Source organism: Mirounga angustirostris, unplaced genomic scaffold (genome assembly GCF_029215605.1).
Source record: "Mirounga angustirostris isolate CCGP_5_RB_7025 unplaced genomic scaffold, mMirAng1.0.hap1 SCAF_8, whole genome shotgun sequence".
NCBI lineage: Eukaryota > Metazoa > Chordata > Mammalia > Carnivora > Phocidae > Mirounga > Mirounga angustirostris.
Genome location: NW_026991716.1, coordinates 111,213,569 through 111,219,831, shown reverse-complemented (window position 1 = coordinate 111,219,831; position 6,263 = coordinate 111,213,569). Strand labels below are relative to the sequence as shown.

The window sequence follows — 6,263 nt, the reverse complement described above, 5'->3', positions numbered from 1 at the left end:
AATCTCTTCTCATTTCCTAGACCTCCCAGCTTCTGCTTTCCACTTGGTTCTTTGGAGCCTTACTTATAATATGCATATTTTAGGAAACATCTAAAGAACTGAAGATAATATGTATGCAGAACTGTCCATACAGAATTTGGGGATGGGCATCCCTTCTCTGAGCTTCTTCCTTTCTAAGAATTTTTCCTTCAATATCTACCTACTCCCATCTTTTTCAACCTCTGTCTTTTTAGTCCATAAGACTACATTTGTATTGAATTCTTTTTTTTAATTTTTTTATTTTTTATTGTTATGTTCATCACCATACATTACATCATTAGTTTTTGATGTAGTGTTCCATAAAAATATGGAACGCCTCACAAATTTGTGTGTCATCCTTGCGCAGGGTCCATGCTAATCTTCTCTGTATCGTTCCAATTTTAGTATATGTGCTGCCAAAGCGAGCACCATTTGTATTGAATTCTATTACTCTCTATATCTCAGGAAACTGGGAAGCGTCCTCTTGGGGGAAAACCAATAAATAAGAGTATAATTTTGTTTACTTCCTTTCTTTGAAAAACTGTGTCTTATGCAGTTTCTGATGCTTTTAATTCCTTTTAATATCTTTAAAAAGTTTTTTAAAAATCCAGTTATAATAGCTATCAACAGGAGGATCGCTTTCATAAAAGTTAATGTTACTGGAATGGGGACTCTAATCAATGTTCTTTCAGTTAAAAAAGTTTTTAATGCAACCCCCCATAATTCCTATGTATTAATTTGTTATTTATTATAATAAATGTAATACATTTATCTTTATTGTTTAATTTTAAAGTTTGCTTTTATGAAATTCATAATTTTATAATATAATAAATCAAAAGGATTTTTAAAATAACATTCAATACTAGTAATTAGGCTAAAATATATATGCCTTATGTTTTAACATGATCCCATAATTTCAACAGAATAACATAATTTAACAAACATCACCATAATGTTTTAACACAAATCCTTCATTCCTAACATCATTTAAAACATAATTAGGGAAACAGAGGAACATAGGGGAAGGGAAGAAAAAATAAAATAAGATAAAGAGAGAGGGAAGCAAACCTTAAGAGACTCTTAACTATAGGAAACAAACCAAGCATTGCTGGAGGGGAGATAGGTGGGGGGATGGGGTAGTTGGGTGATGAGCATTAAGGAGGGCACATGATGTGCTGAGCACTGGATGTTATATGCAACTGATGAATCCCTAAATTCTACCCCGAAATTAATAATACAGTATATGCTGACTAAATTGAATTTAAATTAAAAAATTTTTTTAAAAACATAATTAGGGGCACATGGGTGGCTCAGTCGGTTAACCACCAGACTCATGATTTCAGCTCAGGTCACGATCTCAGGATTGTGAGATCAAGCCCTGCATCAGGCTCTGCACACAGCACGGAGTCTGCTTGAGATTCTCTCTGCCTTTCATTCTACCCCTACCTCTGCTCACACACAGTCTCTAAATAAATAAATAAATAAATAAATAAATAAATAAATAAATAAATAAATAAATAAAATCTTTAAAAAACAAAACAAAAAAACCCATAATTCAAAATATTATATGTGAGAAACTCCTCACCCTGCCCATGTTTTCATTGTCATTAGCATTCCTTGTTTCTCTTCCCTATTTTGTGCAGACAATACAGGAACATCCTTATATTATCCATAACTTGACGTAACTAAAAGAGGTCCAAAAATCATGCTAAATGCAGAAACATTAAAGACCAGAAACCAAACCAGAGAGAACGTGGAGGTAAAATGGCATTGTTGAACTGCTATTGAGCTAAATTCTATCTCCCTCAAAAGAAAGACTTTATTAGTAACTAATCATCTACTTTTTCTTCTCTCAGTTTTTTTTTTTCATTAAACTTCTCTCAGACTACAGTAAGTAGGAGATAATTGACCACTAACTTAAGAAAAATGACTAAAGAAGTTTCTCTTTAATATATAAGACAAATAAATCTATAGATAATTAATTATATATTATTACTTTTTTCACCATTTACTTTTAGTCTAGTGGGGAAAGCACAAAATTACAGAATGCTGTTTTGAATTGCATAATACTAAGATACAGGTTTAGCATTGCATTACCATAGAAATTTTTTTTTCCATTTCCTATACTTGGTTTTGTTTTTTTTTTTTTTAATTCCAGTTAGTTAACATATATTGTAGCATTGGTTTCAGGAGTAGAATTTAGTGGTTCATCACTTACATATAACACCCAGTGCTCATCCAACAATTGCCCTATTTAGTACCCATCACCCATCTAGCCTATCCCCGACCCACCATCCCTCCAGCAACCCTCAGTCTGTTCTCTTACCTATAGAGTCTCTTGGGGGCACCTGGGTGACTCAGCCAGTTAAGCATCTGCCTTTGGCTCAGGTCATGATCTCAGGGTCCTGGGATCAAGCCCTGCATCAGGCTCTGCGTTCAGCAGGGAGTCTGCTTCTTCCTCCCACTCTCCCTCTGTGCTCTCTCTCTCTCAAATAAATAAATAAAATCTTAAAAAAAACCCTAAAACTATAGAGTCTCTTGTGGTTTGCCTCCCTCTCTATTTTTATCTTATTTTATTTTTCCTTCCCTACCCCTATGTTCATCTGTTTTCTTAAATTCCACATATGAGTGAAATCATATGATATTTGTCTTTCTCTGACTTATTCCACTTAGCATAATACACTCCACTTCCATTCAAGTTGTTGCAAATGGCAATATTTCATTCTTTTTTATGGCTGAGTAATATTCCATTATTTATATATATGAAATATGTATATACATGTGCCCCTTCGAATCACTGTATCCTTTGCATAAATACGTAGTTGTGCAATTGCTAGGTTGTAGGATAGTTCCATTTTTAACTTTTTGAGGGCTCTTCAGACTGTTTTCCAAACTGTACCAGTTTGCATTCCCACCAACTCTTTAAGAGGGTTCCCCTTTCTCTGCATCTTTGCCAACATCTGTTCTTACCTGAGTTGTTAATTTTAGCCATTCTGACCCGTGTTAGGTGGTATCTTATTGTGGTTTTGATTTGTATTTCCCTGATGCTGAGTGACGTTTAGCATTTTTTCATGTGTCCATTAGCCATTTGTATGTCTTCTTTGGAGAAATGTCTGCTCATGTCTTCTGCCCATTTCTTAACTGGATTATTAGTCTTTTGGGTGTTGATTTTTATGAGTTCTTTATAGATTTGGGACACTAACCTTTTATCTGATATGTCATTCGCAAATATCTTCTCCCATTCCATAGGTTGCCTTTTAGTTTTGTTGATTGTTTCCTTTGCTGTGAAGAACCTTTTTATCTTGATGAAGTCCCAATAGTTCATTTTTGCTTTTGTTTTCCTTGCCTGTGGTGACATGTCTAGTAAGAAGCTGCTATAGCTGAGATAAAAGAGGTTGCTGCCTGTTTTCTCCTCTAGGGTTTTGTTGGTTTCACATCTTACATTTTGATGGTTTCATATCTTTCATCAATTTTGAATTTATTTTTGTATATGGTGTAGGAAAGTGGTCCAGTTTCATTCTTTTGCATGTGGCTGTCCAGTTTTCCCAAAACCATTTGTTGAAGAGACTGTCTCTTTTCCATTGGATATTCTTTCCTGTTTTGTCAAAGATTAGTTGACCATCTAGTTGTGTTCCATTACTGAGTTCTCTATTCTGTTCCATTGATCTGTCTGTTTTTGTGCCAGTACCATACTATCTTGATGACTACTGCTTTGTAATACAGCTTGAAGTCTGGGAATGTGATGCCTCCTACTTTGCTTTTCTCTTTCAATATTACTTTGGCTATTCAGGGTCTTTTCTAAAGTTCCATACAAACTTTAGGATTGTTTGTTCTAGCTCTGTGTAAAATGTTGGTGTTATTTTGATTGGGATTGCATTGAATGTGTAGATTGTTTTGGGTAGTACAGACATTTTAAGAATATTTGTTCTTCCAACCCACAGCATAGAATATTTTTTCCATTTCTTTGTGTCTTCTTCAGTTTCTTTCAGAGTGTTCTATTTTAGAGTACAGATCTTTTACCTATTTGGTTAGATTTATTCCTAGGTATCTTATGGTTTTAGGTGTAATAGTAAATGGGATCAATTCCTTGATTTCTCTTTCTGCTGCTTCATTACTTGTGTATAGAAATGCAACAGATTTCTGTATATTGATTTTATATCCTGCTACTTTGCTGAATTCATGAATTAGTCCTAGCAATTTTTTGGTGGAGTCTTTCAGGTTTTCTACATAGAGTATCATCTGTACCATCTACAAAGAGTGAAAATTTGACTTCAGCCTTGCCAATTTGGATGCCTTTATTTCTTTTTGTTGTCTGATTGCTGAGGCTATGACTTACAGTTCTCTGTTGAACAACAGTGGTGAGAGTGGATATCCTGTTGTATTCCTGACCTTAGGGGAAAAGCTCTCAGTTTTTCCCCATTGAGTATGATGTTAGCTGTGGATCTTCCATATAGGGCCTTTATGATGTTGAGGTATGTTCCTTCTATCCCTATTTTCAGGTGGGTTTTTACCAAGAAAGGATGCTGTATTTTGTGAAATGATTTTTCTGCATCTATTGAGAGGATCATATGGTTCTTATCTTTTCTTTTATTAATGTGATGTGTCATATTGATTGGTTTGCAGATATTGAACACATCTGAAGTCCACAAATAAATCCCACTTGATCGTGGTGAATAATTCTTTTAATGTACTGTTGTTTTTGATTAGGTATATCTTGTTGAGAATTTTTGCATCCATGTTCATCAGGGATATTGGTCTGTAATTCTCCTTTTTAGTGGGGCCTTTGTCTGGTTTTGGGAACAAGGTAATGCTGGCCTCATAGAATGAGTTTGAAAGTTTCCCTTCCATACCTATTTTTTGGAACAGCTTCAGAAGAATAGGTATTAATTCTTCTTTAAATGTTCAGTAGAATTCCCCTGGGAAGCCATCCAGCCCTAGACTCTTGTTTGTTGGGAGATTTTTCATTACCAGTTCAATTTCTTTACTGTTCAGATTTTCTATGTCTTCCTGTCTCAGTTTTAGTAGTTTATATGTTTCTAGAAATTTATCCATATCTTTTAGATTACCTAATTTGTTGGCATATAATTGCTCATAATATTCTCTTGTAATTGTTTCTTTTTCTGCGGTGTTGGTTGTGATCTCTCCTCTTTCATTCATGATTTTATTTATTCAGGTCCTTTCTCTTTTCTTTTCGATAAGTCTGGATAGGAGTTTATCAATTTTGTTAATTCTTTCAAAGAACCAGCTCCTAGTTTTTTTGATCTGTTCTACTGGTTCTATTTTCATTTCTATATCACTTATTTCTGCTCATATCTTAATTGTTTCCCTCCTTCTGCTGGTTTTAGGCTTTATTTCCTCTTCTTTTTCCAGCTCCTTTAGGTGTAAAGTTAGGTGTGTATTTGAGACTTTTCTTGCTTTGCTCTTATCACTGCCTTTGCTGCATCCCAAAGGTTTTGGACTGTCCTGTATTCATTTTCATTTGTTTCCACATTTTTTTTAATTTCCTCTTTAATTTCCCTGTTAACCCATCAATTTTTTAGTAGAATGTTCTTTAACCTCCTGTATTTGTGGTCTTTCCAAATTTTTTCTTGTGGTTGACTTCAAGTTTCATCGTGTTGTGGTTTGAAAATATACATGGTATGATCTCAATGTTTTTGTACTGGCTGAGGCCTGATTTGTAACTCAGTATGCAATTTATTCTGAAGAATGTTCCATGTGCACTCAAAAAGAATATGTATTCTGCTACTTTTAGGATGAAACACTCTGAATATATCTGTTAAGTCCATCTGATCCAGTGAGTCATTTAAAGACCTTGTTTCCTTGATCTTATGCTTAGATGATCTGTCCATTGCTGTGAGTGAGGTGTTATAGTTCCCTACTTTTACTGTATTATTACCAATGAGTTTCTTTAAGTTTGTTATTAATTTATTTATATATTTGGCTGCTCCCAAGTTGAGGACATAAATATTTATAATTGTTGTCTTTTTGTTAGATACACCCCTTTATTATGATTTAGTGTCCTTCTTCATCTTTTATTACAGTCTTTGGATTAAAATCTAGTTTATCTGATATAAGTATGTCCAGCTTTCTTTAGATGTCCATTAGCATGATAGATAGTCCTCCACTGCCTCACTTTCAATCTGGAGGTGACTTTGGGTCTAAAATGAGTCTCTTGTAAGCAGCATATCAATGGGTCTTTTTTTTTTTTTATCCATTCTGATATCCTACGTCTTTTGATTGGAGCA

The 6,263-nt window shown here is 34.3% G+C and overlaps 1 non-coding gene across 1 annotated transcript; it reads right to left on the bottom strand.

Annotated features, from left to right (window-relative positions):
- Positions 1-340: 340 nt before the first annotated feature.
- On the bottom strand, positions 341-447 carry LOC123837994 (U6 spliceosomal RNA). The gene has a single exon (XR_006789339.1). It is a non-coding gene; the product is annotated as a U6 spliceosomal RNA (small nuclear RNA).
- Between the last annotated feature and the right edge of the window lie 5,816 nt (positions 448-6,263).